The sequence below is a fragment of the Cyprinodon variegatus genome, unplaced genomic scaffold (genome assembly GCF_000732505.1).
Source record: "Cyprinodon variegatus isolate N-32 unplaced genomic scaffold, C_variegatus-1.0 Scaffold240, whole genome shotgun sequence".
In the NCBI taxonomy this organism is placed as follows: Eukaryota; Metazoa; Chordata; class Actinopteri; order Cyprinodontiformes; family Cyprinodontidae; genus Cyprinodon; species Cyprinodon variegatus.
Window position 1 is genome coordinate 663,340 of NW_015150693.1, and position 12,754 is coordinate 676,093.

Consider the following 12,754-nt stretch of genomic DNA (forward strand, 5'->3'; position numbering starts at 1 on the left):
TCTGGACCCTCAAGGTTTCCCCCTGCTGATCAGATCCATCTCTGAGCAGGTATTTTTCCCCGTCATCTGTAAACTTCAAGTTTCCTGGATCAATATTAACTGCTCTGATTAGAAAAAGGGGGAGGTCGAATCCAGAATAACACTTATTGTTTTGAAAGAAGGCTGCACAGGAATTTCCTTCAGCCTTGAATCTTTTCTTGCTGGATCTTTCGTGGCGAGACCAATATTCCAAATTTGTTGGGCTTTTCTGCCTTGTAGGGAGCGTGCACATCCAAGATATTATCCCATCTCACCTTTGAGTTCAACCACCGCAGCCAGCCTGCGTTTAATCACACCCAGCATGCGGGTCATCTCCCGATCCTGCTCGTTCACAGCCTTTGTGAGGGCATCAACCACTGCCCAAATTGCCACCGACATCCTCAATTGTAGATACATCAGGTATCCTCAAAATCAAAACAGGAGAAATCCGAGTTTTATAGAACCAAAAATCCACACAACTTTGATATCCTCCACTGGCAATGTTGTGAAACACATTATCCTCCAAGCCTTCCGGGAGTCCATGGTGTATACAACGAAGTGTGTACTGGCAGGAAGGAAGGCTCCCCTTTTTCCTACCATGGTATCATGAGTCAGAACAGAGACAGGGAGCTAAACTAGAAGCTAAAATAGAGAGTGATACCACGGTGTCACACTCTAGTTAGTGATTGAGCTAGTGATTAGGTTAGCTTTCCAGTGCATGGAAAACTAACTTATTCACATAATGTAGCAAACTGTATAATGAGGGGATATCAAGTCCCCTCATGAGCAACTTTCATACTCAAGATTTGTACAAATATGCTGGGTTTTTTTTTTACATTTAGAGCCACATTGTGTTTTTAGATATGTTATTATACAGTGTAGAAATTATAATACAATTATTATAAAACAATTAGGTTAAACCAATTCTGGAATCCTACAGAGTAAGATAAAAGGTACAAAGAACATCCTAATCCCAAATTAACAAATCAGGCAGAAGGAAACACTTTTCAAAGTCTTTTTTTTTTTCCAAATCAGAATTAAGACTGCAACTGTGGGCACATATGTTGGGATATAGGTCTTAGATTCATCCATAATGGTCTTTAAAAGGCCTTAAAAAGTCTTACATTTAAGTTGGTGAAACCTGCAGAAACCCTGCGTTATCACAAATGATGCTAAGATTATGTGTATACTTCTGAAGGCTGAAGTTCCAGGAAAAGCAATGCTCAGACTTGCACCAACACTAATCCTGTCAGGTTTGAGCCCATCTCTGCCTTCACTGATTTCACCAATGTCACTCAGGATTATGAGTTTTTAGAGAAACTATTTATTTCTCACAAGGGTTAGCTTTTCAGCAAAATGTGTCCACAAAATGAAAAAAAAAAAAAAACATCTAAAAATATACAGTTTTGTCTGGGGAACCCAAATTGTAACTAAACTGCACTGTAGGCTACTGGAAAGAATTTAGTTGTAGCCTTGTGCATAATCAGGGCCAATTACGGTATGTACAAAGGTTAAAAAGTGAAAACAAACAAAAAACAAGAAAACAAAAAAAAATCTTAATATGTTTAGTGTTATCTTTTTTTTTGTAAATAAATTAGAAAAAAAAAAATGAATTGGGTGTCTGCAATATATAATAGCAAAATTTGCTTTTTTCCATAATTTCTGTCAGAAGAAATTAAACTGGTATTGTATTGAGTGTAAAAAAGTAGAAACTAATCAAAAGAGTTTAATAATATTTTACTTTTACCAGGGGGTAATTTTAATTTCAATTTATGAGTGCTCTGTCTGGTAGAAGACCAAGACCTAATTTACTTCCGTTCTTCCTTTTTCTCTCAAGAAAAGGTTAATCATCCAACCATCCTACCAAAATTTTTCCCTACAATCATCAATGTTACAACTAAAATAAGAGATACTGCATTTCAATCTAGTTTACATTGTCCTGCGCAGGAAAAAAACATTTTTAAGACTTCCATCAGTTATTCAACAGAATAAGAAGATGAGGGACGGGGCAATTTTTAGTAGAGCTGCACATTATCGAACAGGACTTCAAATAAAATTCGATGGATGCAGTGCTGTGTGCAAAGACACATAAACCAGTATTGTCACGGTTGAGCGGATTTTTTTGAGAACCTAGGTGCACAGAGCAGGAGGCAGAGGTGAGTATTACAGATAAAATCATAAGTCCAAGGCAACAGAGGCAAAATACAAAAAAACAAGAACCAAAATAAAAAACAGGGAAATCTCAAGAGGTAGACTCAAGAAGTAACAAACAAAACAACAAACTGAGTGACTGCAGAGGTGGTGTATATATGGGGAGACTGAACCAAAACAGGCTAAGTTGCAGATAGGGAGCAGGTGTGAGTGGAACCAAAATTGGCAACCGAATTGGTCTTGGTCTTGGCTTTTAAAACACTGAGGGTGACTGTTTTACTTTACGAAAGGGACACCAAACCTGTAAGTTACCGGTCTAGCACCTTTAATGGCTAAAACTTAAACCATGTTCTTTTAAGGAACTTCATGACATTCATGTTGTAAGAGACATAGCAATATGAGGAAGCAATACAGCAGTCAAACACCTTTAAAAAATATAGATATATTTGAAGTGAACACTACCCTATGTAATGAGGGCATTACATAGGGTAGTGTTAACATGATGACAGGATGACAAGCCTTTCTAAGATGTTCTGATCTTGAGCTCCTCTATGCAGCCCCAAAGACCAAAAATACCAAAGCCAGTGCAATAACTCCCCATTAAGTGCATTTGTTTACATTTGAAACTATGATAGAACTCACACATGTCATGATTTTATCAAGGGCTCTGACCCACATGCAGAAAACCAAAACAGAGAGACCAGGAAAAAGTTTAACAGGTTTATTTAGAAGGAGGTGTAGAAGTCCAGTGCTGCTCTGAACACTGTTCAACCGGAACTGGAAAGTGAAGGGGAAGACATTGCGGTTAGTTCAGGCTCAGTGGGAATTTGGATTCTTGAACTTGAAAAGGAGGAATAGGTTGTTGACTCGCGTTTCCAGAAAATGGTGTCTCTTATTGACTCCAGTCGGTGTGGGATGTTCCTGTGATTGTCTTGTTCGATGGAGGGCAGACAGGGTTTACCCAGATTGCGGTTGTTCCTTGGAGAACAGAGAGGCTGACTGCCACTTAGATTTCCTGCGGTACTTGAACGCGTTGTTGTGGAGATGAATCCCCTGCTCAGAGAGAAGCCCCAAACAATCCTTGGGGAAAAAGGTTTATCCAAACCACAAACTAGAATCCTCAGCTCAGTTTGGTTCTCAGAAGATCCTTCCAGGGGAGAGAAGGTCCGAAACATCCAGTTTGCAGAATGACCTCCTGCCAAGAGGCAAAGACAAAAACAGCGAGATTAAAACTCAGGCAGACAAAACTCAGTTTGACTCAGCAAAACTCAGCTTGGCTAGAGTACCCAAAACTGGCAAACACTCTGGCGTCGAGGTAGTGGCAGTCAGCAGCTTAAGAGCACTCCGTTAATGAGGTAAACCTCCGCAGGTGTGTGAGGAGGCCAACCAGAACCAGGCGCCGCCTGGTGGAGAAAGGAAGACAAACACAAGCCACACAGACTAGAATCCTAACAACACAACTCTTTAGGAAACTGTGAAGACAATTCATCTTCTGAATAATTGTCAGTGCTATTGTTGGGTCTTGTTGAAAGTTGACCTTATATTAGTTACAAAAAAATGAGCTCATGAGCATCCTGCAGTGTTAAACTATGGTGGATTTAAAATACCATTGTTGGTTCCCCTTTTTAGGCATCCTTACATCCATCCCTTTTTTAATCCCACTATATGCTTGCATTGGTATGGAGGACTGGTATCTATCTCCATTGTTCAATATGCAAGAGGCCACACATTTCAGAGAGACACATGACCATGCATGAACACACCTAATAATAATTTAGGAAGGCTATTAGCTTTCATTATCAGAAGTTTGGACCTGGAAATAAAACTTGAGACCCCAAAGAGAACCAAGCATGCAGACTCGTTGCAGACTCTATGCATCAAGGCCGCGAACAACATTTAAACTCATCCCTTTGTTGTTGCAGTGCAACAGTGTTAACAGCTGTATCACTGTGCACCCTTCTTTTGCAACAGTTGGGGAAAAAAAAAAAAAAAAACCTTAACAGTTGGTGCTGTTAAACCCAGGGTTGTGTAGCAATTTCCAAGGTAGCAAGAAAAAAGCCTAATTTGTGATTATCAAACTTTGGCCATTAAATATAGCATGTAACATGGTCTTTACAAAGGTGTTTTTAAAGTTAACAACCCTATAACTTCAAGAAGAAAAAAAAGTGACAATAATATATTTTTTTACTTTAATTAATAATCATGTCAAACTGGACATTTTACTTAGACCCAAAATAAAATCCACTAAAAGGCTGATGAAAAGAGATTCCCCAGTACAACCCTCAATCCTCACAAGCAGATCCAAGGTAGGCTTAATAGAAAATAGTGCTAATAGCATTAAAGTGACAAACATCATTGACCGACCTGAGTAATAGGGGCCAGTTGGTGTTAAACAGTTCACCCAGGCTAATAGGCTCTGAGTTTTTTTATTGATTGCAATTCTGCTCTGGCTGGTGAACAAAACGTTTCCCAACAGGCCTCCGTTCTAAGCTGTGCTTTACAAAGTAATGCATGTCTTTGGTTGACAGTTATGTTTATCACTTTGTGGCAAAATTAGAAATAAAATGTGATCTATAGAAGCTGTTAAGAGTTAACTAAAATGTTTCAGAGAGCATTTGTAAAACAATTGAATAACAAAAGAGACATATTTTTGTTTTAACTATTTACTATTACTATTTGTATTTGACATTTTTTATTGTTACTGGAATAGCTTCCACAAATAAATGGCAATGGAATACCTTCTTTCACTTTGATATTTATACAACCCTCACGCCCCCTCCCCTGCAGACTTTCCAGAGCTTAAAATTACCCTGAATATTTGTGCTTGGTTCTTTTTTCAGACCAAGATAAATATTGCCAATCTGGCCTCACCGGCGTCCTGCTCAGCTCCTACGCTGTGGCCAAAAAGAGAAAAATTGTCTGCTGTCTCAAAGGGGCAGAGTCAACACAGCTAAGTGCAGGGCTAGGAATATAGATGTTTTAGATATTAGATTACATTTTCTGCCATGAAAAGATAAAATGTATCTCCCCCGTCCTCACCCACCTTGATTGGTGGAGATGGCTTTGTTTGTACTGATGTTATGGAGTGACATTTCAGACATCTATCTGAAATCGAATGTTTGAAGTCTGTCAGCACAATAGCTCAAATTTTGACGGCACGGGATATGCCAAGTCATATGAGAGTACACCCCTCAAGTGATGCATTTTAGAGGCTGGCTGCACCATATGCCAGATGGAACAAGATTATGATGCCCTGGAAACTCTGACAGCATCTGGCCTTGTGCTGGCAAACAGAGAATGCTAAATTTGTTTACATATCAATAGCTACCTGTCTACAAAGCTACATCAACAAAATTACTTTATTATCCTGCCTGGAAGAACTATCATTCAGAGCTCAAACTGACTAAATGAAAGCTCACTTTGCTTGTTACTTTGACAGAATAGACAAATATTCAGTGGAAGAAATCATAGTTTTACATAGGTATTCAATAGCTGTGCCAAAGGAAAACTGTGATGCATTCGATCACAGTTATAGGTGTGGATCGTTTCTTTATAGGGGTGTCAAGACATGTATAAAGTGGTGTGATCTTTTCTTCAATTGACAACCTCACACTTCCACAATAGTAATAAGCCCCTCTGAGACATAAACAACACAGTACAAAAAAAGATTTTATTACTTCCTCATGCTCATGTCAGGGGTTGTCCCAGTTAGATAAATAAACTAAAATCAACAACTTTTAGATATAAAACATTTCGTTATATCATCTGTCATTGTTTTGAATGCTTGTTTATGCGTCTTCTTTAAATCTGACATTAAAAGGAAAATGCACATTTTGATCAATTTGCATTTGGGCTCAGGCATATTGTTTTCAAAAGGGAATACTGAGTCAATATAGAAACTGAGAGCTCCATGTAATAGATTTTCAAGGATTTGTTTTCACACTCCCTTTTGCGGTTATAATTCCCCAGTTTAGGTTGCTGATGCTCTGAACCCATCTTGATTCAAAAAACATAAAATAAGACCAGGAACAGATCAAAAGACATCCAATACAAAAGTGTGTAACAAAAGTATTTTCCTCTGGGATTATTAAAGTATTTCTGATTCTGATACATTAAAAACAGGAGGAACAGTCCTTTCACTGAATATAAATTGCCTGATTGTCATGTTGGGTTTTCCTTTTTCAAATTTCAGTTACATATCCAAAAACTAACATCAGTCGGATAGATAATGCTGCACTGGGTTACATGGCAAAATCTTATTAGGTGCATTGCATAATTTGACCAATCTTACTCCTGTTAAAATTAACCTGTTAGCATTAAACCTGACTGAAAGTAAATCAGAATCTGTGGTGACAGATTCTGATTTTTTCCATGAGCAATGACTAAAACTAGTAAAATGCTTTCTGATATTTCCAATTTATAAAATAAGACTCTTAAAATAAGACATTTCTGTATTATAATTGAAGATATTTCTCTAACACAAGTGAGTATAACACTTTGCCTTGATAGGATCACCAACATTTTGATGATTGATTCGTCAGCTTGGAAAAATGGATCATTGTGGCTTACTGTAAGTAAAAAGTCTGTTAAAGATAATTTTAAGATACTTGCAAAAGAGTAGTTTTCATAGGTGCAAGTTAGGTGCCATGTGTTATTCATACTACAGCAAAAATAACATTTAACAGGCAATTTTATTTGTTTTGATCCTCAGCACAATGGATTTCAGAAATTTTTAAATACATATTTTGAAATGCTACTATCAAGTCGGGTCTTGCAAATGAGCATCCTTTTTCCTGATATGCCGATTTATTCTAAAACATACTGGATGCCTAACATTACTGCTCAAAACTTTAAGGCTCACATAACAGAAAAATGATAAAACGGAACATAATGAGATGTGGGATGCTAGGGATAGGTGGACCGCAGCGCCTGCAGGAGGCAAGGCGCATCCATCACTGGCACTCTGGATGCGGGAGAAACGCAGGTAAGTGACCATGATCATCTAAAAGGAGATGAGTATCAGAGTGAGTTACTTACCTGGTTTAACAGTTCAGCCCATTCTCTCCAAGGAAGACAGGATCCAGCCGATGGACTGCCAAAGAGATGCAGCCCAGAGCCGTCCAAAGTGTCCAAGATGTAGCAACCCCAGTGAGCAGGCAGGATGTGCGACTAACTTTTTATCTGGAAGGGAACAAAAAAAGTTAGTGAATTCAGTTAAGTAATTTTTACAAATAGCGTTGTACCGATACCAGTAGCGGGCGGCCACGATCCAGGACCAAAATTGGTGGTTTCAGGGAGTATCTACTGTACAAATAGGGCACCGATACAATTTTGAGAGCCAAAAGTTTATTCAAATATTGTCACTTATTCCAGGTAGCTAATAAAAAGTTCTACTGGATTCACTTAGTATTAGTCTTTTTCCTGCTTCACAAAGGTAGACAGCAGTATGACAAGGCCATGATAGCAATTATTTTACATCCAAGTTGTATGCAGTTCTTCATGTATACACACACACACATCAATTTCAAACAGATGGTATCGGTATCAGCCAATACTGCACAGCCAGGTATCGGGTATCGGGGCCAAAGAATGGCATCAGAGCACCACTAGCTACAAATATATCTGTTATTTGTTTATTTTTAGCTTTCTTCCTATATATTAAGTTTTTCAAAATTTGAAACGTATCTACTGGGCCAGAAAGTAATGGTTTATGTTAAAATAAACATTTGGGGTAAATTTGTCACTACCAGGTTTTTCTTGTGTTTCTTGTAAAGTTGGTCTTAAATTCTTATTTTAAGTGGCATTAAAAAGTCTTAAAAAGTTTGGACTTTAACTTGCCCTATGCTGTAGGAACCTAGTTAAAAAAATGTCTTTGTTTCCTTGAAATATTTCAACATTTTAGTTAGCATATTCATTGAATTTAGGTCTGGATTGCCATGGCATTACAAGGCATTTATGTAGGTTCTCTCTGTATGTTCTTAATATCAAACCCCAGTGAATTTAGATCAACTTTGCAAAAATAGAAACAAGAATGTTTTTGTTATTTGCTTCTTTGGAGTAATGAAGATTGTATTGATCATAATTCATAGTACATCAGGAAGTGTTTGCTTTTGGGATGGAAACCTTTTATGTCTAAAACCATTCCTTTATTGTAAATTTTGTTAGCTTTTTTGTCTGCTACATTAACCAATGTTGATGTGTTGAACTAGATGTGCTATTTTCACAACCTAGAGTAAGGCATTAATTCATAAAAAAGTTTATTTGAATGCAATAAATTAAAGTTTTCTGGCCAACAGCAATGATGAACTGCATGGCAGCATTCTATACCCACCAATTGTAGTATCTCTGTAAGAGCTGTCAGTCTGGTAAAGAATCTGGTTGTTATTCGAAAAATAATAAAGTCAAACTTTATTTTTTGCAACATAAAACTAGACTAAAGTCTAAAACTGACCAAAACTATCACAAATCGTAATGACTAAAATGTGACTTAGACTAAAAATGGTTTTTGTCTAAAGGTCGCCGTCAAAAACAACACTCATTGTGCTTTCTCTTTGATGTCATTTAGTCAATGTCAATCTACATTGAGTGTTTATAACTAATCAAGTTTCTTTATGATAACAACTTTGACTTAAATATATTTACTAAAGCTGATCAAGCTGGGACATCCCAATTACCTGTTTGCGTTGCCATAACTTTATGCACAACCATAGTGAACAATGTTTGTGTAATGTCTTTTAGTGTGTTTTGTATTTTCTTGGATGGGCTGGCCCCTAAATGGAAATTTCACCCTGTCACTCCAGGCCGTGTGACCAATAAAATCACTTTGAATCTCGTTGAAAATCCTTGAATCTCTCAATCATATATTGAACAAATTCCTCATCTGATGAACAAAGTTTAGGGCAAATATTTTTTTAAATCTGCAATTCTGTGAAAAGTATGCATTCTCTTTCTGGTGTCTGTTTCGGTTTTTGCCAGGCTGATCGTGCGTTGTGTGGTGTACAGGGGGTAACGAGGGGCGATCAGCCTGTCACAACCAGCTCCCGATCAGTAATAGTAAGGTCACTCACATTTCTCACCCCAGTTCTTTGAAAAGTGTCTCTGAAGTATATGAGAAGAAAAGAAAGGCCTCAGCAGATATATCCCAGAATGCTTTGCGCGGAGAGCTGTCCTCGCAAAGCATTATGAGTGCTGTCACAGCAGCTGACTGTTGCCATTGGCTGCCGCTACACGACAGCAGCGACTGATAACAAAGATGGTGCAGGCACCACACAGTGGACCAACGGTGAAGGGATCATCTGTCCGAACAGTAAGTTGACCGAGTTCACTATAAAGTCCATGCTCTATATAGTGATTGAGGGATTTAGGGGTTAGGGTGGACCTTCGGGCACAGTAAGCTTGTATGAGCTATTAGAACAGCAACTTTTAAACAGAGCGTGTACAAGGAGAAATAAGCTCATGCATGCTCTTGCACACACATTTTTTTTTTTTAAGTGGAGGGGGGTAATCTAAAAAATTCGAAGAAATCTTCAACAATACTTTTAATGTTTTGAAAATATAAAAAGTTAAATATTACACAAAGACATTCTAGGTAGATAAATGCAAAATTTGTATTGCCTAACTTATCAATAGAAAAAAGCTTTTCAAACCATCCTGTCCCTATACAAAAATAAAAATATCTAGAACAAACCATAAAATACTAATCCTTGTTTTCATAACTGCCATCAAGCATTTGAAATAACAGACAGTGAATCTCTCACATTTTTAAGCACAAATAGCCTTTTTAACTTCATACTACAGCAATTAATAGAAAGTTCTATAGACTAATCATAGTGGTTGGGGCTAAGTGAGGTATATTTTCTAATGAAGACTTGATGACCAACATGAGGCCATACTGGATCCAATTACATCAAGGTTATGTCTCTACGGAGAGAGCCAATCATCAACGCAGAACCTATACTCATCACATAATTACTATAAGAACTCTAGTCATTATCTTAGACATTGCTGTTCATTGCAGTATCTTTCTCAGCCACCTGTAAAACTTTGTGTTGGAGATAGTGGATCCTTGTTTTCATGCATGTTTTATAAAATAATGGCTATATTTGTTTCCTTGATTCATATAAATTGGTTAGTTTATTCAGGACCCCAACGTTTTTTTTTAAAATATGGATTCTAACCTTTATGATCCTGATAAGCATGTGACAATGAAATTGGGAAAAGAATAAATTATTTCCTTAAAGACATTGAGATTTTGTTTTACTACACTTTGCTTTACTTGCAGTACACCAAGTAGCATGGTTTAAATAAGCTTATGAAATATTGCAGCAGTTAAGGTTAAGGTCTTGACTCAAGGTTGGCAAGCCTACTTCAGAATACTCTGTGAAATATTGATTTGAGTTTTTTAAAAACATGTTGGTTTGTGTGAGAAGCACAAGCCCACTGCTACTCACACTTTCATCTTAAGATTAAATTTACTGTTTCAGGCAAATTTTCCTCTGAACACAAATGTATGATCACCAAAAACATAACTGACTTAATTTAAAATTATTTGAAGGCAGACCTTTGCATACCATGATGCACACACCTGTTATTACAACAAAGGCTGTTTTGCTCTGATGTGACAGAAGTCATGCCAACTCTAAACTGATTACTCACTCTGGCTTTTGTGAAAACAGTCTTGGTTGAAGATTTTATTGTCTCTCTCCTCTTAATAATGTTTTGCTTTTACATGAATGTTTTACAATTTCACCCTTCAACTAAAATTTTGAAATGAGAGACTTTATGTTCTAAAATCAAAACAAATCAGGACAATTAATAAAAGTTTAAGAGCACCCACATATCTCATAATATGGACTCCAGTTAAACATAAATAAAATGAAACAATATGGCTTGTTTTGTTCTTCCTTTATTTTCTGTTGCCACCTTTCTACTATTATTTACTAATATTTATTTAAATTCTTCTGTTACCCGACAGTTTTTAAATATCATCAGGAGTACCAAACATCCCTATTTAGTGCCTATGCAAAAAAAAAAAAAAAAAAAAAACAAGAACAAAATCTAAACATTTCTTGCATTGTAGTTGTTTTTGATCAGGACCTGTCATTTAAATCCCATATCAAAGAGGTTTCTAGAATTTCCTTCTTTCATCTGAGGAATATTGCAAAAATTAGAAATAACCTGGGGTTTCCATGGGCTGCTCAGTGTCGCAGTGGGTAGCACTGCTGCCTTGCAGCAAGAAGGTTCTGGGTTTGATTCCTGGCCCGGGGTCTTTCTGCATGGAGTTTGCATGTTCTCCCTGAGCATGCGTGGGTTCTTTCCAGGTACTCCGGCTTCCTCCCACAGTCCAAAAACATGACTGTTGGTTAAATGGCTTCTCTAAAGTCCGCTTAGGTGTGACTTTGTGTGTGAATGGGCGTTTGTCTCTGTGTTGCCCTGCGATGGACTGGCGACTTGTCCAGGGTGTACCCCGCCTCTCGCCCGTAGACAGCTGGAGATAGGCAACAGTACCCCTCGCGACCCCACTTGGAGTAAGCGTTTAAGAAAATGTATGGATAGAAATATCCTGTCCAGGGATGATGCTGAGAAACTAGTCTGTGCATTTGTTACTTCAAGGCTGGACTATTGTAATTCTTTACTATCAGGAAGTCCACAATCCATAGTTAAAAGCCTTCAGCTAATCCAAAATGCTGCAGCCAGACTTTTGATGAAAATGAAAAAGAGATATAATTTCTCTCCTATCCTGGCTTCTCTTTATTGGCTTCCTGTTAAATCCAGAATAGAATTTAAAATCCTACCTCTCACATATAAAGCCTTAAATGGCCAAGCTCCATCTTATATAAGAGATATGATTGTTCCTTATGCTCCTAAAAGAGCACTTCACTCTCAATCAGCAGGTTTACTATTGGTTTCTAGAATTTCTAAAAGTAGAATGGGAAGCAGATATTTTAGTTATCAGGCTCCTCTCCTGTGGAATCAAATACCAGTTTTGGTCCATGAGGCAGAGACCCTGTCTACTTTTAAGGCTAGGCTTAAAACTTTCCTTTTTGATAAAGCTTATAGGTAGAGTGGCTCAGGTTATCCTGAGCTATCTCTATAGTTCTGCTGCTATAGGCTTAGACTTCTGGAGGACATAGGGACCCCCATTTCATAATTCTGGTTCATTCTGTCTCTATTCTCCCACTCTGCACAATCTGTTAGTTCAATCTCTAATGTTATGCTCTCTCTGCTTTTTCTTATAGTAGCTTTGCCTCGCCTGTTCCTGTTTGGCTGTGATGCTATCTTTGAGAGGAGTATCAGCTGCACTGCTTCCATCAACACCCTTGAGATTGGCCTGTTTTCCAGGGCAGTCCTGTTTCTCTGACTGTTGCTGTTTCTCTGCTTGATGTGCTCTCTCATCCTCTGACATGGGAGCTGGCTCGGAGCTCGTCTGCATGGCTCTGTGTTTTCTGGACGGGGCCAAATTTTATAGCTGCTTTTTGTATCTCTGCTTCTGTCCCCTTGAACCCCAGTTGGCCTCGGCAGATGGCCGCTCACTCTGAGCCTGGTTCTGCTGGAGGTTTCTTCCTGTTAAAAGGGAGTTTTTCCT